The sequence below is a fragment of the Mastomys coucha genome, unplaced genomic scaffold (genome assembly GCF_008632895.1).
Source record: "Mastomys coucha isolate ucsf_1 unplaced genomic scaffold, UCSF_Mcou_1 pScaffold7, whole genome shotgun sequence".
NCBI lineage: Eukaryota > Metazoa > Chordata > Mammalia > Rodentia > Muridae > Mastomys > Mastomys coucha.
This window is the reverse complement of record NW_022196913.1, coordinates 86,721,384-86,744,987: the sequence shown is the minus strand read 5'-3', so window position 1 is coordinate 86,744,987 and position 23,604 is coordinate 86,721,384. Positions and strand designations below refer to the sequence as shown.

The window sequence follows — 23,604 nt, the reverse complement described above, 5'->3', positions numbered from 1 at the left end:
GTGGGTCTGTAGCATGTAATTATTAAAAAACAAGCCACGTTATCGCCAGCTAAGTGCCAGCAATGAAATCTCTCCACCACCATGGCTATCCCATGCAGCAGTACCCCCCAATGTCTGTGGTTATCTGAGGACATACTCTTGCCAACCCATGCTCCTCTGGGGTTACCTTCCCCCTCGAGATCAGTCCTTGCTAAATCATCCTGTCTCAAAGCCTGGCCAAATTCCATCCCAGCTATGTTCTTTCCCTCTGGCCTACCTGAGATACTGCAAAATGGAAAACACCAAACTATCTTAGTTTAGAATCAACAGATAACACAGCTCTTCTGTGTTAGAAAATATGTAGCAAAGGATGGGCTTGTCCTGCATCAACTGGAGAAGAGGCCCTTGTGAAGGCTCAGTGCCCCAGTGTAGGGGAATGCAAAGGTGGGGAGACGAGAGTGGGTGGTTGGGTGAAGGAACACATTTATAAAAGCAGAGTGAGAGGTAAAGAGACGGGGGGTTCTGCAGGAGAAATTGGGAAAGAGAGTAACATTTGAATGTAAATAAATAAAATATCCAATAAAAAAGAAAGAAAAAAAGAGAGGGGGAGGAACAGAAAGAGAGAGAGAGAGAGAGAGAGAGAGAGAGAGAGAGAGAGAGAGAGAGAGAGAGAGAGAGAGAGCGAGCTGTGGATCCAGATACCAGTCTATATGGTGCCCCTTTTTGCTCCCACCTCACCATCCAAAAAGGGCTGTTCATTCCTCCTGTGTTTTCTCTTCGTCTCTTGCACCAAGAAGACCCACCTCCTCCTCACCCAGTGATTGGCTTCTTGTCTTTATTATACAATCATGTAATTAGGAGAAAATTCCTCTACCTGGGACATTTCTGAAACAGTTGTTTTATCTACTAATACCTCACTCCTCTCTCATTTCTCTGAATCAGCTACTAATTTTTCAGAAGAATATTACCAGTAAAATGATTTACTGCACAAACCTTTGTTAGGCCCTGCTAATTAAGGTTGAAGTCTGCCATTGTATGGACAACTCACTGAGCTCAGGGCAAAATGGAGAATTCCTTTACCTGAATGGCTTTTACTTTTCTGTCCTTGTTTGGGGTACCTGAAATCCTCACCCTCTATCTGCTGAATACCACATAGCCTTGGTGAGATTACAAGTTCTATTTCCTCTTTTCCAATCCCTCACTCCCACTTACCTGCCCATCAAGAATCTGGGATTACTGGAATGCATCTCTGTATGCAAAAGAGACATCCACAGAACTTTAAAACTCTACCCAACGATTTTCATTTATCCTGAAAACTCCCTTCCAGCCTCCAAGATCCATATATATCCCTGGTTTACCTCCTACAGTTTATGTATACAAGCTGTTTCATTGAATACTATCTGAGACACCTGCTTCATTGAATGTCATCTAAGAGATGTAGCACTGAGATATCTGGAAGAACATGTCCTCCCTCAACGCCACCTCTCAGCAACAATGTTAGTATGTTTTAGAAAAAAAATTATGCACTGTATTCTGGTCATAATTTCCCTTTCTCTATCTTATCCAAAATCTTGTCAATATCATCACACATTTAGCTACAAATCTTCTTTCCCCCACCCTGTCTCTCTTTTAGAAAACAGGAAATAAAATAATAAAAATGTTGAAAAGGAGGAAAGCACAAGAAAGAAACACATACCCACAATACACACACACACACACACACACACATACAGACACACACACACATACACACACACACACATACACACACACACACATACACACACACACACACACATACACACACATACACACACACATATACACACACGTACACACACACACATACACACACACATACACACACACACATACACACACACACACACAAAAGACAAGGAAACCTTATATGTACAAAATCGGAAATCATGATATACAAGCAAGGACAAATAAGATTTTTTTTTACAAAATGGCCACATAATAAAGCAATATGAGTCTAAAATAATCCACAAAAGTACCAGTTTCTTTTGGATTGGCCATCTACTATTAGATGCCCTAATACCTAGGTTTCTTACCTAGCTAGAGAGCTGGAGAAAACTAATGAAGAAGCTATATCCAAATAAGAACTTTATGGAAATAGTGTTAGTTTTTCGTCTTACTATTTTCATTATTTCATATCAAGAAATTGATAATATTAGTAGATCTTATAATTTTTAACTGGTTTTTTTGTTTTCTATTAGGCCGACTATTAATGTTGAAACCTACGAGAATACAATTGATTTAGAATTATAGTAGTTAAAGGAAAATGGTAGCCTTTTCAGAGAGGGTTTTTGAATTCTTTAAAAAGCAATTTAATAAAATATAAGAAAATATTGAATACTTGCTTGATACAAATTTATATTTTTGCAAGGCAATCAGTCACTTGGGCTAAGACCAAATGGATAAATAAGTGGGGTTATAATAGTATTCTGGTGATAAAAAAGCAGGTTCATACTGATGTACAACTGAGACTGCATATGAACTATGTTGCTGAAACTTGTAAGGATACCTAGTGGGAATAGAAATACACAGTTTTTAAAAATACTTTTTATAAAGAAAAGAAAGGAAGTATTTAGGTGCTTCTGCTCGCCATCTCTTTCTGTATATATCTGTATATTTATATAATCATTTTTAGCATGTAGAGAGAAAGAGAATTTACTTATCCTCAGATTGGGAAGTGATTTGTGGTGTTTCAACTATAGAACTTGTCAGAATAACAGTAGATTCCTTAATTATGGAAAGTAGAAACAGTGTGCAATGAAGTTTCCCAAATATGAACTAGATATATTTTTAAAAGATATTTGTTTAGGTTTTACCTTTGGGTTTGATAGCATGTATCTCTTCTAGCACTGACATTTGTTTCACTTATCACTGGCAGAATGTTCATATATATAAAACTTCTGTTCTAAGATAACCACTATTCTTTATATTAGTCTCTGTATTTACATCTTCTCTGTATTCACCTTTGTTATTTATCCCATTTCTACAAATTTCAATAACATTTTTCTTCAACATGTAAATAGTGTGTTCTAATTATTCTATCTACCTTACTTAATTACGTTCTCATCCTTGCCAACATCGCTTCCTCCCTAAAAGTTTCTTTCCTTGATTCATTACTATTGATTTTGTTTTATGGCTCATCTTGTTGACAGCAGCCATCTGCATGAATATTGGATTGTAACTACCATTAGAGACTGGAAGAATCATCAAAGATGACACAGATAAAAGAAGGCAATAACTCCCTCTCTCTGAATCTCTCTTTAGCAAATAATATAACAGAAAAGTATGGGGTTTTTGTAAACTTTCTCCATCTATGGACAGGGCCTACCCTTGAGCAGACTCAGTACAAGCTTCCAAACAGTTTAAGGTGAGCCAGTCATATAAACCACCTGGCAAAACTCCTTTCAGAAAGAACCCAAGGACCTAGCCTGATCCACAGTACCCATGATGGAAGGCAAAAACTGACTACAGTGAATTCTCATCTGCCTCCTCTGAGTAAAATATGGTACGCACATGTGCATGTGCACACACACACACACTATACATATGCCCACCTCAGGTATACACTGAAAATAATAAATAAAATTGAACTAAATACTGTGTGACATTTTGGAACTTCAAAGCAGCTCTCTAAAGCTCTTTTTCAAATAATGTCATTCAAGAGCTTTTAACAGTACTAAATAAGAAGATACTACCAGGTTCACCATTTTCTTCATATCACTTTAGTGAAGTAAAGAATAGATGTTAGTGTTTATTCTGATATTTTTGAGTATTATCTTTAATTTCTATTCTTTTAAAGGAACTGATGATTTCAGTAGCAGAGGTGGCATAACGGGTAATTTCACAGAGGATAAATGATGTCAGGTGAATTTTTATAGAGAACACAGTCGTGAGGATGTACATGAGGATGGAAACATCGATGAGTAATACTTTCCAAACCATATTGTTTTCCCCATGCTGGACTAAAGAACACAAGACAATGAAAAGGGCAAAACATCCAAACTCAGAACATGAGGAATTTTAACTCAACTTTGAAAAGCTTCACATAAGTTTTGGCTCTTATGAAACTGCTTGCAAAGAAGCTGATTCTCAGTCTGAGGATTTGTGAGTCGTTTTTGCTTTCACCATATGGAATTGCTCTTTTCTGTGCTACATACCCCATGGCTAAGGAGCACGTATGGGATCTGATCAATGAATTTTCCTGAATTAACTTTCCATTTATTCTGCTTCATATCCCCAAACTATCTATTTAGTGGAAGACGGAAGGGAGAACAGAAGGGGTAGAAATGGTATAAATACAATACTCAAGTACAAAAGTCTTTTTAAGAAAGAATACTTATGTATTTATTTTATATATGAATATGTACATACTTATGTCTGTATGTGCAAATATTTTTTTAAGAGTCCATGAACAGCAAGGTGTAGGGACACGCACCTTTGATACCAGCACCTGGGAGCGAGAAGCAGAAAGATGTCTGTGTGTTTGTCATCACCCTGGCTTACACAGAGATTCAGGGCAACCAGAACTACTTAGAAATATCCTCCCTCAACACAACAAAGCATAATGAAACAAAAAGTAAAATAAAATATACACGCATATACATGCACATGTGTATATATCAGCATATACGCGTATGTCATCTGTAGGCTTAATTTTTTTTTGCAGCTGACTTTTAATCAGGGTTCATGCTCTGTTCTAGCGCACCACCCAGCCTAGGTAGTGGAAGAGAAAAGTTATTAGTTTATGGAAGAAGTTTTCCTGTTCAGCAATAGTTCTCGGGGGGGCCAAGCTTGATCTTCTTTAGCAGCAGCTCATTCCTCTAGCAAACTCCAAATACAACGTAGCGGCTCAAGACCAGTCCTCTAGGCAGACAATCGGTACACAGGAACTTAGCAGGAACCAGCAGCTACTGTCCATTCAGTCCTGAAGGCAAAGCAGATGATACACATGAACTAGCAGCTGTTGTCAAGTCCTGAAGGAACCCTTAGGCTCTCTCTCTCTCTCTCTCTCTCTCTCTCTCTCTCTCTCTCTCTCTCTGTTTCTCTGTCTCTCTGTCTCTGTCTCTGTCTCTCTGTCTCTGTCTCTGTCTCTCTCTCTCTCTCTCTCTGTTTCTCTGTCTCTCTGTCTCTGTCTCTGTCTCTCTCTCTCTGTCTCTCTCTCTCTCTGTTTCTCTGTGTCTCTGTCTCTGTCTCTGTCTCTCTCTCTCTCTCTCTCTCTCTCTCTATATATATATATATATATATACATATATATATATATATAAATACCTGATATCAAAAACCTAGAAATTGAAAAAAATCAAGGAAGAAGAATCCAGAGGAATACATGGGAGGGGTTGGGAAAAGAAAAGGAGAAAATGATGTAATTATATATTAATTTCAAAACATACTATATTAATTAAATAAATAATATCACCTCTAAAAGTTTTCTCCTTTAAGTTGGAATGATCATGGTACAGTCACAGAAAAATCAAAGGAAAACCAACTCCAACTTTATAAATAAGTCAATTCCCATGCCTGGGACCTATCATTATCTTTTTGGTCCTTCAAAAGTGTGTTGGTCACTTCATTGGTGCTGTCCTCTGGAACAAACACATTTTATCCTCTAGAATACTCCAGTATTCTACTCCAGTGCTACTACTATTCTTAGTAGCCTCAACCCTATGTGAAAAGCTATAGGTAACAGAAGAGAAATGGACACAGAAGTGATCCTGCCTGATCTATAAATTTCAAAGAGATATGAAAGGGGTTTGTTTAAAGGAAGGATAAGATGGAGCAGATGAAAGGGGGAAATGTATTTAAATTATGATACCCAAATAAAACAAATGAATTAACTCTTATTTTTATATATTCTTATTTTTTCATTTAAATTATTTAAATTCGTTCCAGTCATTTCCCCTGTCAGACACCCGTCTCACAGTTTCTCATACCATTCCTCCTCCACCAGAGAGGGGAGCCCCCTCCAGCAGGCCTCCTGCTACCCTGGGGCTTCAAATCTCTCAAGGATTAAGCCCATTTTCTCCTACTGAGGCCAGACCAGGCAGACCTCTGCCTGGACTAGGTGTAGGCTCCTGGTTGGTGGCTCAGTCTGTGGGGGCTCCCTGGGATCTGGGTTAGCTGACACTGCTGGTCTTCCTGTTGCTCGCTCTCCCTTTAAGTTTCTTCAAGCCTTCACTTAATTCAACCATAGTGGACCTCGACTTCAGTGCAATGGTTAGGTGTAAGTATCTGCTTCTGTCTCTGTGAACTGCTGGTAGGGCCTCTCAGAGGACAACCATGCCAGGTTCTTGTCTGTAAACACATCATAGCATCCGTAATAGTGTCAGGCCTTGGTGGCTCCCATGAGATGAATCCCAAGTTGGGCAGTCTTTGTATCATCTTTTCTTCAGTCTCTTCTTCATTTTATCCCTGCAGTTCTTTTAGATTAGAACAACTCTGGGTTAGGAATTTTACCTGTGGGTTAGTAATCATATTTACCTTCATTACACCCTGTCTATCTATTGAAGGTAGACTGTTCAAGTTCCCTTTCCCCAATGTTGGGAATTCTGGCTAAGGTCACCCCTAATGAGTCCAGAAAGTGTCTCACCTCTCAGGTCTCCAATACTTTCTAGAGTGTCTCCCACTCCTGGAGGCTGCTTATTTCTATTCATTCGCTTGTGCCTCTGGGCTTCTTTCCTGTCTCCTCCTCCCATATCTGATCCTGTTCCCCTGTACCCTCCCCCATCTCTCTCCCATCCAGGTCCCTCCCTCCTTCGACCTCCTATGATTGTGATTAGAATATTTTCTTCCCCTTTCTAGGTGGGATTGAAGACTTCTCACTTGGGCATTCCTGCTTGTTACACTTTTATGGTCTATAGGCTATATCCTATATCAAAAAAGTATATTCTGTAATTTTTTGCTAATATCCATTTATCAGTGAGTACATACAATATATCTCCTTTTGTGTCTGAGTTACCTCACTCAAGATAATATTTTCTAGTTCCATCTATTTGTCTGAAAATTTGATGAAGTAATTTTTTAATTCTTTTTATTAGATATGTTCTTTATTTACATTTTAAATAGCACCTCCTTTCCTCTTTTCCCCTCTGAAAACCACCTTTCCCATACCCCTGCTCACCAACCCATTCAGACCTACTTACCTTTCCTAGAATTCCCCTACACTGGAGCATCAAACCTTCACAGAACCAAGGGCCTCTCCTCCCATTGATGCCCAACTAGGCCATCTGTTGTAGGATCTTCCCTGACCAATCACATTAGGGTAGTGGGAGGATTGTGATTGGACAGGAGAAGGGACACAGAGTGTGAAGTTGAGCAGGCAAAGAGAGAGGTCTGAGGAGAAGAGAGAGAACTAGAATAGAGGCTGACATGGTGTTATCAAAAGATTAGAATAATTGTGTTAAAGCTTATCATTATCATTTGGCTCTGAAATTATTGTATTGGCATCTTGTAAATTGTGTTATTATTGATACATAAATCTGATTGGCTAATTAAGCATTAAGAGTCTTGATTCTACTGGGTAATTAGGTGTTGAGATGGCTAACCAGGGGTGCATGGAGCATTGTGTGAATACAAGAGGATGGCCTGGTGGGAGCCATGTGGCCTAGTAGGACTGGCGGGTTGTCCAGCCTGGAAACTGAGACAGTGAGATCACTTGGCACAGGGGTTACCTTTAAATATTTCCCGCAACAGCCATCCTGTACTACATATGTGACTAGAGCCATGGATTCCTCCATGTGTACTCCTGGGGAGCTCTGGGAGTACTGGTTGGTTCATAAGTTTGTTTCTCCTACGTGGCTGCAAACTACTTCAGTTCCTTGGGTCCTTTCCTTACCTCTATTGATTGAGGACCCTGTGCTTAGTCTAATGGTTGGCTGAGAACATCCACCTCTGTATATGTCAGGCACTGGCAAAGCCTCTCAGGAGACAGCTATATCAGGCTCCTGTCAGCAAGAACTTGTTGGCATCCACAATAATGTTTGGGTTTTGAAACTGAATATGGGATGGATCCCCAGGTGGGGCAGTCTCTAGATGGCCTTTCTTTCAGTTTCTTCTCCACACTTTCTCTCTGTATCTCCTGCCATGGGTATTTTGTTCCCTCTTCTAAGAAGGACTGAAGTATCCATACTTCGGTGTCCCTTCTTTCTGAGCTTCATGTGGTCTGTGAATTGTATCTTAGGTATTCCAAGTTTCTTGGCTAATATTCACTTAGCAGTGAGTGTATACCATGTTTGTTCTTTTGTGATTGGGTTACCTCTTTGAGTTTGGTTATATAAAGGATTACAGTATATTGAACCATCCCTGCATCCCTCTAATGAAGCCTACTGGATCATGATGGATGGTCATTTTGACGTGTTCTTAGATTTGATTTGTGAGAATTTTATTGAGTATTTTTGCATAGATATTCATAAGGGAAATTGGTCTGAATTTCTCTTTCTTTGTTGGGTCTTTTATGGATTAGGTATTAGAGTAATTGTGGATTCATAGGACAAATTGGGTAGTGTTCCTTCTGTTTCTATTTTGTGGAATAGTTTGGAGAGTATTAGTATTAGGTCTTCTTTGAAGGTCTGATAGAACCCTGCACTAAACCCATCTAGTCTTATGCTTTCTTTGGTTGGGAGACTATTAACCATTTCTTTTATTTCTTTAGGAGTAATGGGACTATTTAGATAATTTATTTGATGCTCATTTAACTTTGGTACATGGTATCTGTCTAGAAAATTTGTCCATTTCATGCAAATTTTCCAGTTTTGTTGAGTATAGGCTTTTGTAGTAGAATCTGGTAATTTTTTAAATTTCTTCAGTTCCTGTTACATCTCTATTTTCATTTTTGATTTTGTTGATTTGGATACTGTCTATGGCCTCTGGTTATTCTGGCTAAGGGTTTATCCCTCCTGTTGGTTTTCTCAAAGACCCAGCTCCTGGTTTGGCTGATTCTTTTTATAGTTTTTATTGTTTATATTTGGTTGACTCTAGCCCTGAATTTGATTATTTCCTGCTGTCTAATCTTCTTAGGTGTATTTGCTTCTTTGTGTCCTAGAGCTTTCAGATGTGCTGTCAAGCTACTAGTTTCTTTTTGGAGGCACTAAGAGCTATGAGTTTTCCTCTTAGCATTGCTTTCATTGTGTCCCATTAGTTTGAGCATGTCATGCCTTCATTTTCATTAAATTGTAAAAAGTATTTAATTTCTTTATTTCTTCCTTGACCAAATTATCATTGAGCAGAGTGTTGTTCAGCTTCCATGTGTCACGTGTATGTACGCTCTCTAATTGTTGTTGACGTTGTTGTTATTAAAGGTCAGCCTTAGTCCATGGTGATTTGATAGCATGCATGGGATTATTTCAAACTTCTTGTATCTGTTGAGGCCTAATTTGTGACCAATTGTATGGTCAATTTTGGAGAAGGTACCATGAGGTGCTGAGAAGAAGGTATTTATCTTTTGTTTTTGGATAAAATGTTCTATAGATATCTGTTAAATTCATTTGGTTCACAACTTCTGTAACTTTCACTGTGGCTCTGTTCAGTTTCTGTTTCCATGATCTATCCATTGATGAGAGTGGGGTGTTGAAGTCTCCCACAATTATTATATGAGGTAAAATGTGTGCTTTGAGCTTTAGTAAAGTTTCTCTTATAAATGTGGGTGCCCTTGCATTTGGAGCATAGATGTTCAGAATTGAGAGTTCATCTTGGTAGATTTTCCCTTTGATGAATATGAAGTGTCCCTTCTTATCTTTTTTGATAATGTTAGGTTGAAAATCAAATTTATTCAATGTTAGAATGGCTTCTCAAGCTTGTTTCTTGGAACCATTTGCTTGGAAAACTGTTTTCCAGCTTCTTACTCTGAGGTAGTGCCTGTCTTTGTCATTGAGATGGGTTTCCTGTATGCAGCAAAATGTTGGGTCTGTTTACATATCTAGTCTGTTAGTCTTTGTCTTTTTATTGGGGAATTGAGTCCATTGATATTAAGAGATATTAAGGGAAACTGAATGTTGCTTCCTGTTATTTTTGTTGTCAGAGGTGGAATTATTATGTTTGTATGGCTATCTTCTTTTTAGTTTGTTAAAAGATTATTTTCTTGCCTTTTTAGGGTGTAGTTTCCTTCCTTTTGTTGGAATTTTCCATTTACTATCCTTTGAAGATTTGTGGAAAGAAGTGTAAATTTGTTTTTGTCATGGAATGTCTTGGTTTCTCTATCTATGGTAATTTTGAGTTTTGCTGAGTATAGTAGCCAGGGCTGGCATTTGTGTTCTCTTATGGTCTGTATGACATCTGCCCAGGATCTTCTAGCTTTTATAATCTCTGGTGAGAAGTCTGCTGTAATTCTCTTAGGTAGGTCTGCCTTTATATGTTCCTTAAACTTTTTCTCCCTTATTGCTTTTAATATTCTTTCTTTGTTTTGTGCATTTGGTGTTTTGATTATTATTTAACGAGATGAATTTCTTTTCTGGTCCAATCTATTTGGAATTCTGTAGGCTTCTTGTATGTTGATGGGCATCCCTTTCTTTAGGTTAGGGAAGTTTTCTTCTGTAATTTTGTTGAAGATATTTAATGGACCTTTAATTAGAGGATCATCACTCTCTTCTATACCTATTTTCCTTATGTTTGGCCTTCTCATATCCTGAATTTCCTGGTTTTAGGGTTATGAGCTTTTTGCACTTTGCATTTTTTTTTGACTATTGCATCAATGTTTCCTATGATATCTTCTTCACCTGAGATTCTCTCTTCTATCTCTTGTATTCTGTTGGTAATGCTTGCATTTATGACTACTGATCTCTCTTTCCTATGTTTCCTATCTTCAGAATTGTCTCCCTTTGTGATTTCTTTATTGTTTCTACTTCCATTTTTTTGATCCTGTATGGTTTTGTTCAATTCCTTCACCTGTTTGGTTTTGTTTTCCTTTGATTCTTTAAGGGATTTTTGCGTTTCTTCTTTAAGAACTTCTACTTATTTACCTGCATTCTCCTGTGTTTCTTCAAGGGAGTTATTTATGCCCTTCTTAAAGTCCTCTACTGTCATCATGGGAAGTGATGTTAAATCTGAATCTTGCCTTGCAGGTGTGTTGGGGTATCCAAGACTTGCTGTGATGGGAGAACTTGGTTCTGATGATGCCAAGTAGCCTTGGTTTCTGTTAGTAAGGTTTTTGTGCTTTCCTTTCACCATCTGGTTATCTCTAGTGTCAGTTGGTCTTGCTGTCTCTAGCTGGAGCTTGTCCCTCCTGTGAGCCTGTACACCTTCATAAGGACTCCTCAGAGACCAGCTCTCTTTTGGCAGGACCTGTGTGTACAGAAGGCTGTGGAATAGCCCAGCTCCTAGGTACAGATGGAGACTGGAAGGATCCTGTCCTAGCTGTTCCATTGTTCCTGTGCCCTGTGTGCTCCTAGCTTGTCCAGTTTTGGACAGTTATTGAAGAGAAAGTGGAGATCTCACCTCTGAGCCTGGGAGTGAGAGCACTCCTGGGAGACCAGCTCTCTCCTGGAGGAACCTGTGTACAGAAGGCTGTGGAATAACCTTAGCTCCAGGGTGCAGATGGCGACTGGAAGGATCAAAGTCATTCTTTCTAATAACTGAGTAGTATTCCATTGTGTAAATGTACCATATTTTCTGTATTGATTCCTCCTGTGAGGCACATCTCACTTGTTTCCAGTCTCTGGTTATTACAAATAAGATTGCTATGAATGTGGTGGAGCTTTGGCCAATGTGATAATGGTGGAATATCTTTTGGGTATACACCCAATAGTAGTATATCTGGGTCTTCAGGTAGAACTCTTTCCAATTTTCAGAGGAACTGTCAGATTGATTTCAAGAGTGCTTGTACCAGTTTTCAATCTATCAGCAGTGGAGTAGCATTCCTCTTTCTCCACATCATTGCCATCATGTGCTTTCACTTGAGATTTTATCTTAGCCATTCTGATAGGCTCGAGGTGGAATCTCTCCAGGTCTTTTGATTTGCAACTTTGATGACTAAGGATTCATTTCTTTTGTAAATCTCTGTTTAGCTCTGTACCACACTTTTTAATTGGGTTATTTGTGATTTTGGAGGTTAACTTTTTTAGTTCCTTATGTATTTTGGATATTAGCCATCTGTCATATATAGGGCTAGTAAAGATTTTTTCCCAATCTGTAGGTTGTCAATTTGTCCTATTGATGGTATCTTTTGCCTTATGGAAGCTTTTCAGTTTCATGAAGTCCCATTTATTGATTGTTGATCTTAGAGCTTGAGACATTGGTGTTCTGTTCAGGAAATTTTCCCCTGTGCCAATGAGTTGGAAGTCTTCCACATATTACAACCTAGTACTGCCCAAAATCTCTTCTGCTAATCACTTTGGGAATTTGGTAGCAACAAAGATGTGAGGGAAGTTATATAAATGGTCAGTTACAAACATACCATATTTTCATGGGTTTTGGCAATGCCATCTCTACCTTTATAATATTTTGGCTTCTATTATATTTTCCTGTGAGAATTCCTATTAGTCAGCCACTCTGATTAATCTCAATGCCAGGAGCTAAGACCAAATCTGTTTAATTTCCATCACACAGCATTTAATTAAGATAATCATCAACAGGACTTCAACTGCAGAACAAGGCTAACCTCCAGGGATACAAACCTAATGTGCAGAACAAATCATACCAACATCAGAGTTTCCTTTGGAAAGCCAAGAGGATTTATTTCAGTTTAGGTACTGATCTTTGCACTTATCCTGAAGCATTAATTTAGGTTGTCTAAGACATGTTACCAATCACACTGAACCTTGAAATGGATCTAAAGCAATTTTGACAACTCTAAGGACTATGGCATGTGAGCAGAACTAAGCAGAGTTCCTTTCAGTGTTAAGGTGACATCACTGAACATTTCAACAATTTTTTTTAAAAAAAATCCATTTTATGACATTTTTCTAGTTCATTAATAATTTTCAGTTAAATAAATAGATGTGGCTAGATAGATTGCTCCATGATTAAGAGCAGAGGATCCAGTTCAATTTCCAGCATCCATATATCTGCTCACAACTGCCTGTAATTCCAGTTCCAGAGAATTTGGCACTCTTACTCAGACATACATGCAGATGAAACACCAATATACATAAAGTAAAAATAAGTAAATCTTTTTTTATACAGATATATAAATGACCTCAGTGTTTAGGAAAGTCTTTGCATTTTTTTCAGTAGCTTCACAAGTGTCCAAGACTACTTCATATCTGAAGTATCTCTGCAATTCTACAACAGCTATGGCATCTATAACTAGTATCTTATTAGTTTCTTCAATGTTTTTCTTTTTTATTTGACAGACAAAAGGATATCCATTTGTAACCTAGAACACATGTTTTGAAGTACATATATACATTGTAGAATGCTTATAACTAATTGATTAATGTTCACAGTGTTTCACATAATTAGAGTTATGCTGAGGAAATTTAACATTCATGCTGAGTATTTTTTAAGTAAATATCATCATTGATCATGGTCATCTTGTTCTATGTGGCCCACATTTTTTCTTATTACTGCTATCAAGACAAATGCCAACACACTCTAGGGATCGATTATATTTAATGTTTACTTTGTGCCATAAGTCCTTTCCAGAATATATACCACACCTGTAGAAAGTGTGGCTTAAATATGTAACATTGCAGGCTCCCATACCAATTGAGGGTATCAATCAAAACAATTCAGATTAACAAGAGTTTCAAAGTATCTCTCAAATCAGGTTAAGTCTGACTTTTCTAAGCAAAACTTGGATAACTTAACATGTCCTTTATCTCTAAAGGCATTTTTTTCTGTCTGTCCATCTAAAGGTCAGTAATTTTCCATCCTTTGTAATGCCATGGATATAATAATAGAGGTACTGGAAATATCTAGAGGAGTTAATAAGATTTTACTTGGGAAATATTGTATGCGTGTGCTACAACATATATTTCCTTAGCTTTCTTGATGAATTACAGAGTAGTCATGGTCAAGTCATGCTCAGGTGTTCAGTGATGGATGTGACAGGCCTATATGATAATTTTATAGTTATAAAAGTATTAGGAACTCACTGTTAGAGTGTTTTTCTTCTTAAAAATATTCAAAACCAAGAATTTTGAAATACAAAGATCATTGCATCTTTTCTTCTTTACTTTGTTCTGATAAATAAAGGTAGTCATTGTGTTCTTGTATCAGAATTGTTACTCCTTCACCAGCAATAAATTAAAGTGTTTGATTTCAACTTAGGTAACACCACCATTCTTTCAGTGATCTTAAACTTTCCTAGAGATTTTTCTTCCAATTGTCCTGAGACAGGAATTTTGTAAAACATTCAAATGTTCCTTCCTTCCATTCCATTGTTTTCTTTAAGACAATTACAACATTTAGGATTTAACAATCTGTGCATATTAAACTAAGTTACCTTTATCACTTAGTGACCTGAACAAAGAATCATGCAATTCACAGACCACATGAAGCTCAAGAAGAAGAAAGATGAAAGTGTGGGTACTTCAATCCTTCTTAAAAGGGGAACAAAAATACTCACTGGAGCAAATAGGATGACAAAGTGTGGAGCAGAGACTGAAGAAATGCCATCCAGAGATTGTCCCACCTGGTGATCCATCCCATATACAGACACCAAACCCAGAAACTACAGTGGATGTCAAGAAGTACATGCAGATCAGAGTCTGATATAGCTGTCTCCTAAGAGGCTCTGCCAGAGCTTAACGAATACAGAGGCAGATGCTCCCAGCCAACCACTGGACTAAGCATGAGGTCCCCAATGGTGTAGTTAAAGAGAAAGGACTGAAGGAGCTGAAGGGGTTTTCAATCACATAGGAAGAACAACAATATCAACCAACCAGACTCCCAGAGCTCTCAGGGACCATGAAAAGCAGTCTGTTTTCTGTTTGAGCTCAGTTTAAACTCCAGAGACCCAGTAGATAACTCTGCAAGCAACAGAAGGAAGTTTGCTTTGGGAATTTTGTAGCAACACAGACACCAGGCTCCTGACAGGAGGCCCTAGCTCCATAATTCTTTGGCCATCAGTCACGTAGGGCAACGGCCCAGATCCCTGGTATTCTGTCTGGACTCCACCTCCACAGACAACAGCCAGGTTTGCTCCTGCCCACATTTACCTGGCAAAAGCCAGGTAGGCCTGACCCCACTATAAAAGGAGCTGCTTACTCCCTCCTCCTTCTCTCACACTCTTACTCTCTTGCCTCTCTCTCTCTCTTGCCCTTTTGTTCCCTCCCTCTCTATATTTCCTCTTCCCCTCTCACATGGCCATGGCCAGCCTCTACTTCTCTATTCTCTCCCTCTCTCTGCCTTTCTACAATAAACGCCTTAAAACTATGAACTGACTCTTCATTGGGATCCACCATGCTGGAGCAGTGGAACAACAGGTCCTCCTCTAAAGAGCGGTGTCTAACCTCCTGCAGAAGGCCTCTCAGTGCTTCCAGCCAAGGTTTCCAGCAAGCCAAGCCCCACCCGAGCAAACCAAAGAATCTCCTCCCTGAAGAAAGCAGCCAGAGCACTCTCCTCCTGCCCTTTTCCCTTTGGACCCTGGCTAGAGCCTGCCTGCAGCCCCCCACTCTGTTCTCAGCTCTTCTGTGGCATCCAGCAGTGTCTGTGGTGTCCAAGAGTGAGAACCTGATGTCCCTGGCCACATGGGGGCCACTTCTTCCTCAGCACCCAGCACCCTGAAAACTCACCCATTTTACCCCTCCATTTTTCTATTTAAATGTTTGTTGTCATACACACTTACACACACACTCCTAACTAAGTGGATGGATTCACACTTCTAACTGTATAAACACCTGATCAATCTATATACTATTACTTTTATTATCATTCAGGATTACTTAATTTTTCTATTTTGTATATGTGTTTCCATATTAAGCTTAATATAATTTGTTTAAATTTCTGTGAAGAGTTGTTAGAATTTTTATAAAGATTGCATTGAAACTTTATATTAATTTCTGTAGGATGGCTGTTTTCATAATATTAATCTTACTAACCCATAACATATTCAAATTGTATAATCCAATTTTTAGTCAGATTACTTATCTTCATGGTTCTTTGGTTTCTGAATTCTTTATACATTTTGGATATCAAGTATCAGATGTGTAGCTAATCAAAACATTTGTTGATTATTGATCCTGTCTTTATGTTTAATTTATAAAGTATTGTTGAACATCAATGCTTTTTAGAAAAGTTTCATGATTTTTTTCTCATGTTTTCAGTTCATCAGCTTTCATGTTGGAGTCATTATTTCCCATTTGGAGCTTTTTCTGTGCAGTATAATTGTTATAGGTCTATTTTCATTATTCTGTATGTAGACATCTGATTTTTCCAGTATTACCTGTTGAAGATTTTATTTTCTCTTGTGCATATGTTTTATATATTGGGCAAATAGTAGAAGAATTCAGTTACTTGAGCTCACATCTTGGTCTCATATTTTGTTCCATTTATCAATGTGTCAGTTTTACAACATTAAAGTACTGTTTGAATTACTACAGCCTTGTACTAAATTGTGAGATCTAGAGTGGCAAACATTCCAACATTATTCTTTTTGCTCAGTATTTCATTAACTATCTCCATTTGTTTGTTTATTTTTGCTTTGTTATTTAAGATTTTAAAAATATCTCTATTATTTTTAATTGATTATTTATTTAATTACATCCCAAATGTTGTGCCCCTCCCAGTTACCGCTCGTTGAGTTCTTTATCCTCTCTCTGCTCCCCTTTACCTCTGAGATACTGCTTTCCTCCCTCCCCCAGAATCCTCCTTTTGGCCATCAAGTCTACAGGAATAAGCACACCTACTCCCACTTGAAGCCAGACAAGACAGTCCTCTGCTACATAGGTGTTGGGGCGTGGGGGCGGCTTTGACCAGTCTGTGTAAGTTCTTTGGAGGGTGGCTTAATCTCTGAGATCTCCCAGTGGTCTGGTTTAGTTAACACTGTTGGTCTTCCTTTCCCTAACTCCCCCATAGGACCTTTCTCCAACCTATACTAGCTACAATCCTGTAAAAATGGCCAATCTCACTTCTTTCAAAGAACAGAGCGTTTTACTACTTTAGTGGTTAGAAGAATTTGTTAGTAGTAGGTACTGAGACAATAGGGTGGAAAATAATAACACACATGGAATCAGTACACATTCTTGGAATCATTTCAAGGTTTTATATGGAATATATTTTATTCTAACCAATAGAGTATCTGAAAACATTTAAATGCTGATAATAATTAGAATAATACATATATACTATATATAAATAATATATATATGTGAGTATGCTTACAAAATATAAAATTAAAAATATGTGAATATGTGAAAAAACTTTATATATAAATATATGTTTGAAATTTGATTCAAATTTATTTTTTTTTCAATATTATGAATTATTGCATATTATTTGTCCTATATCAAATATATACTAATAGTAAGCATATGTGATATGTTGTTGCTTCATTCCTTCTAGTATGTATTATTCTACTGTGCAAGTTCAGAAGTAAAGAGAGTTAATATATAGTGTCCCTTTCCCAAGAAGCAAACTATCCACTAGAGTACCAATATCCAATGAAACTCACTTGATTCACAGCAACACAAAACTGGATTTAAAAATCACAATTATAAATGAGGAATGTAATGCATAGTATGGATATACTATATTAATGCAAAAAGGACATAAGTACATTGCCACTAGAAACCCAAGCATAATTTTTTATTGAAAGGAAAATTGAATTATTTAAGAATAAAAAGTATGTTTCTTTGAAAACAATGAAACAGAATTACCATCTTCAAGTACTACAATGATACAAAATATATTATTCTCTTTTAGTTTTTTTTGTTATTAGGTTCTACTAGCCATTGTATCGTATGATGTTATATTGCTAGTTTATTTAAAATATTGAAATGCTATTTAGGCAATGTATTATGAAAGTCCTTCACCCTTTTAACATTTATATGTAGTTATCAATACCTTGGCTAATATAAAGAAGGCAGGAAATTAAAGTTTTATAAAAGAGTCTCACTCTGTCAGGTAAGATTTTCTTAACTCTACAGCAATCCTCCTGTATCAGCCTCTTAAGTACTGAGATTACAGATCTGAGTAAGAATGTTTAGCAGATAATTTGAAAACTGACTAAATCATCAAGAAAGGGATCATTTAAAACTTGTTAATATTATTCAAAGAAGTACCTGAACACTAAAGAACAATTAAAATAAAATTTTCCTAAGGTATGTATTTTTCAATCTCCTCTCATAGTATTTAAAACTATGACGATATCTATATCTTATAGTGCCTTGTTATGTGATTTTAGCTACTAAGTGATCTCTATTTGTTGAAAATTCTACTCGCACATGCACATTACACACTCACAGACCACATACAAGACAAACTATACATACAATACAAAGTAACAGAGAGAGAGAGACATGTGAGCACATACACAGACATACACACATATACACATACAAGCCATGCATGTACACTTTTATATACAATTAAAATTAATGTATTTAAGTATTAAATACAACCATTAGGTGTATTTTGAAATTGTTAACACTCTTATTCATCAAATGGAAGAAATTAAAACTACTTCAGATTTCACCTTACCTTTGTCAGAATGACTATCATCAAGAAAAAAATAAAAACAAATCAGGGAAGATATGGAGAAAAAAATAGTCAAATTCTTGTTCAAGGATGGTAGAATGAAATCTGATACAGTTAGTATGAAAATTAGTACATACATTCTCCATAAAGCTAAAGCTAGAAGTGCAATGTACCTCAATTATACCTCCCCATATGGAGATACTTGTGCATCAGTGTTTATCTCTGAGCTAATTATAACAGCTATGAAAATAAATCAGTCTACATGACCATCAACAGAACAATAGATACAGAAAATGCAAGACAATATTTAGCCCTAAATATTTAATTATGAATCTTCTAGGAATATGATAGGACCTGCAAAATATTATATTAATTTGGTTAATGCAGTATCAAAAAAGACAAATACTGCATCTCCTCTCTTAGTTTTAGACTTTGCATCTAAATTGTATTTTTATTCTTTTATGTTTATCTATTCTTTTTACATGTCGATTGCAGCTCCCCTCCCTCTTCTCTCAGCTCCACCCTCCCAACTCTCTTTACCCATTTCCCCTTCTCCTCAAGGGGAAGCCATCCCACTGAGTACCAACCCACTTTGGAACATCAAGTCTCATTAGGACTAAGCACATCTCCCACTGAGGCCAGACAAAGCAGCCTAGCTAGGGGAAAGAAATCAACAGAGTCTGAATCAGAGAGAGACCTCACTCCAGTTGTTGGAGGACCCACATGAAGACCAAGGTGCATATCTGCCATATATGTGTAGGGGCCCTAGGTCCAACCCTTGCATGCTCATTAGTTGGCAGTTCAGTCTATGAGCCCCCATGGACCCAGGTCAGTTGACTCTGTAGATCTTCTTGTGGTGTCCTTTATCCTACACGCTCTTTCCCCAACTTTAGTAAGACTTCCTGAGTTCTGCCTAATGTTTGGCTGTTGGTCTCTGCATCTGTTTCCATCAGCTCCTGGATGAATCCTCACAGATGACAGTCGTGCTAGGCTACTGTATGCAAGCATATCAGAGTATCATTAATAATGTAAGTGGTTGGATTTCTCCCATGGGGTAGGTCTCAAATTGTGCCAGTCGTTGGTTTGCCCTTCTCTCAGTCTCTGCTTTATCTTTATTCCTGCACATCTTGTAGGCAGGACAAGTTTTGGGTCTAAGGTTTTATGGGTGGGTTGGTATCCCTTTCCCTCCACTGGAAGTACTACCTTGCTATAGAAGGTGGCTACTTCAGATTCCATATTCCCCAATGCTATGAGTCTCAGCTATTGTTGTACTCATATCCACCAAGGAGCCTGCCCAGTACCAGATGTCCAGCTTGTCTCAGAGATGCTCCTCTACCAATTTCCCTTCTTACTCTGAGCCCTGTCATTCTCCACTCCTACTGTCTCCATACATGATCCCCACTCCATTCTCCTCTGCACCCCTCCCTCCCACCTATTTGCTGCTCTACATCTACTTCCAATGTCTATTTTATGCCTCCTGAAAGAGATTCAAGTATCCTGCCTTGGGCTTCCCTTGATACTTAGCTTATTTGGATCTGTGGATTGTAGCATGGTTTTTCTGTTCTTTATGGCTAATGTCGACTTATAAGTGAGTACATACCATGCAAGTCTTTCTGGGTCTAGGTTAGCTGAGTCAAGATGATATTTTCTAGATCTATCCATTTGCCTGCAAATGTCATGATGTCCTTATTTTTGATAGCTGAGTAGTATTCCATTCTGTAAAGGTACCACTTTTTTCTTATCCATTCTTCTGTTGACAAATATGTGGGTTGTTTACAGTTTCTGACTATTACCAATAAAGTTGCTATCATCATAGTTGAGCAAGTGTTCTTGTGGTATTGTGGAAAGTCTTATAGGTATATGGTTAGGAGTGATATAGCTGAGTCTTGAGGTAGAACTGTTCCCACTCTCTGAAAAAGTGACAGACTAATTTCCAAAATGTTTGTGTAAATTAGCACTTCCACCAGGAAAGGAGGAATGTTCCCTTGTTCCACATGCTCACCAGCATGTGCTTTCACTTAAGCTTCTGGTCATAGCTATTCGGATAGGTATAAGAAAGAATTTCAGAGTCCTTTTGATTTACACTTCCCTAATGTCTAAAGACTTTGAACTTTTCTTTAAGTGCTTCTCAACCATTAGAGATTACCTTGTTGAGAATTCCGTTTTAGCTCTGTACCCCATTTTTTAATTGGGTTATTTGGGTCGTTGAGTTGTTGGTGTTTAATTTCTTGAGTTATTTATATATTTTGGGTATTAGTCCTCTATCAGATGTAGGGTTGGTGAAGACATTTGACCTTCCTGTTGGCTGCCATTTCATTGGTGTCTTTCGTCATATAGAAGCTTTATTATTCCATGGGGTCCATTTATTAATTGTTGATTTTAGTGCCTGAGGTATTGGTGTTCTGTTTAGGCAGTTGTCTCATACACCAATGTGTTCAAAGCTATTCTCCACTCTTGCTTCTATTAGATTTTGTTCATTTGGCTTCATGTGGAGGTCTTTGATCCACAATACTGGAGTTTTGTGTAGGATTATGATAAATATGAATCTATTTGCATTCTTCTATATGAAGAAATCCACTTAGACAAGCACCATTTATTTAAGATGCTTTCCTTTTTCCATTGTATGGTTATATCTGTTAAGATTTGCTTTGTGACTGAATATATGATCAATTTTCATCCTTAAGGTATTGAGAAAAAAGTATATTCTTTGTGTTTGTGTGACTCCTTTACTCTGAGGTGTCTTTACTGCTCAGGGATGTTTCTGGTTTTCAGCAGAATAATGTTTTCACATCCATTCTGCTAGCCTACATATCTTTATTAGGAAATTGAGTCTGTTGATGTTGAAACATATAATGACCAAGCACTGTTAATTCCTGTTATTTTGATATTGGTGGTAAGAGAGAGAGAGAGAGAGAGAGAGAGAGAGAGAGAGAGAGAGAGAGAGAGAGAGAGAGAGAGAGAGCATAAGTGCATGTGTGTATTTGTGTGTGTGCTTCACTTCTTTTGGCTTTGTTGGTGGGTCTTATTTATTTCTTTTGTTTTCTTAGGTATTTAACCTTCTTGTGCTAGAGTTTCCCTCTAGTATCTGTTGTATGGCTAGATTTGTGGAAAGATATTTATAAGTTTAGTTTTGTCTTAGAATACATTGTTCATTTTATGATAATTAAAAATTTTGCTTGGTATAGTAGTCTTGGCTGACATTGGTGGTATGTTGAGGTCTGCAAGATATCTGCCCAGGCACTTTTGGCTTTTACAGTCTCAGCTGAGCATTCAGGTGTAATTCTGTTAGTGCTGGCATTATATGTTTCTTGGCCTTTTTCCATTACACCCTTTAAAATTCTTTGTCTTAGACATTCAGTGTTTTAATAATTATATTCCAGGAGGACTTTTTTTTTTCTTTCCTGGCCCAATCTAGTTGAAATTCTGTGAGCTTCTTGTGTGTTTATAGTCATTTCTTTCTTTAGGTTGAGATAGGTTTCTTCTATGGTTTTGTTGAAAATATTTCCTGGGCAATGGAACTGTGAGTCTTCTACTTTTATTCCAATTGTTTTTAGGCTTGATATTCTCATAGTGCCCCAGATTTCTTGGATATTTGTACAAGGAAAACTTTTCACTTTAACATTTACTTTGACTAATGTATAGCTTTTTTCAATCCTATCTTGTATACCTGAGATTCTTTCTTCCTTTGTTGGTGACACTTAAATTTGATGTTCTTGTTCTCTTCTGTTGGTTTTCCAGCTCCAGAATTCCTTTATTCATTGCTTCTATTTTCATCTTTAGATCATCAATGGTTTGATTCATTTCCTTCACCTGTTCGCTTGTATTTTCCTGTATTTCATTAAGGGATTCTCTCTATAAACTCCTCTCTAATCTTTATATGGTTGGATTTAAGGTCATTTTCTTGTGCTTTGACTGCGTTAGGATATCCAGGGATTGTTGTGGTAGGAGAGTCGGGCTCTGCTGGTGCCATATAGCCATGGCTCTTGTGAGTTGTCTTCTTCAGACATCTAGTTGTGCATGGTGTTGACTGATGTTATTGATGATGACAGGACTCCACCGGGAGGCAGGCAGAGCCTTGGGCAGACAATGAAGCTCAGGAAACAGCAGACTGCTGGCCTCTCCTGGTTTTGTCCCAGGTGAAGCTGAATGTTGCTGGGGTCCTGTAAGCATCCTGGGGAAAGGAAGAAGATCCCTGTGCTTAGAAAATGGAGAGCAGCTCACTTCCCCTGGCCATGCCCCAGGTGGACTTGGCAGGCAGGAAATTGTCAGGGTGGGACTTATATATTGACAAATATGATGGACTGGATGTTAATTGCATATCACACTTTGTAATTTACTTAATTTTTATGGTTATGTTCAATTTATGTCTGAGAGAAGAGCTTTTTAGATAGAAAATGTTGGGGATTGGATTTAATAGTTCAAATTAATCCAGGCCCCCAAATCATAAGTTGAAGTGTCTAAATGCTGAAGGTCCTTATCCCAAATTTTTTTTGATCAATCAATAAAGAGCCAATTACCAACGGCTGGGCAGTTTTACTGTGGTGGAACTTTGAGGTTTGCATGGGCTAGGAACCAGGAGAGAGGAAAGAAGCTGAGATTGCCATGATAGGGAAGAAGAAAGATCAGGCCTAAAGGCCCGCTAACATGTAAGAATCAGGGAAAGAAGCCACAAAGGCCACTTTTTCAATTGTATTCAGGGTAACAGAGATGAAATGTAGATTTTAAAAGATGTTAACTCAGGGGTACTGGAGGAGAAAGTTTGCTAGCAGCTGGAAGGAGTAGAAATGCCCACCCATTAAACTAGTCAAAGCATATTAAAAGAAACTAGTGTGTGTGTGTGTGTGTGTGTGTGTGTGTGTGTGTGTTCACTTGCGCGCACATGCGAGCTCACGTGCATGTAATAAATCATTGAGATGTGTTATATATTTTTAAACTAGTCTGTATAATTTACAGGTATTGGAGGAAACCAAATGCTAATTTTCAAACAGGTTCTTTTTTTTTTTTTTTTTTTTTTTTTTT

General features: G+C 37.7%; 1 protein-coding gene across 6 annotated transcripts in view; it reads left to right on the top strand.

The window, feature by feature from the left end:
- Positions 1 to 23,604, top strand: part of Csmd3 (CUB and Sushi multiple domains 3) — a 1,179,548-nt gene that overhangs the window by 520,135 nt on the left and 635,809 nt on the right. The gene's annotated exons all lie outside the window — the stretch shown is intronic.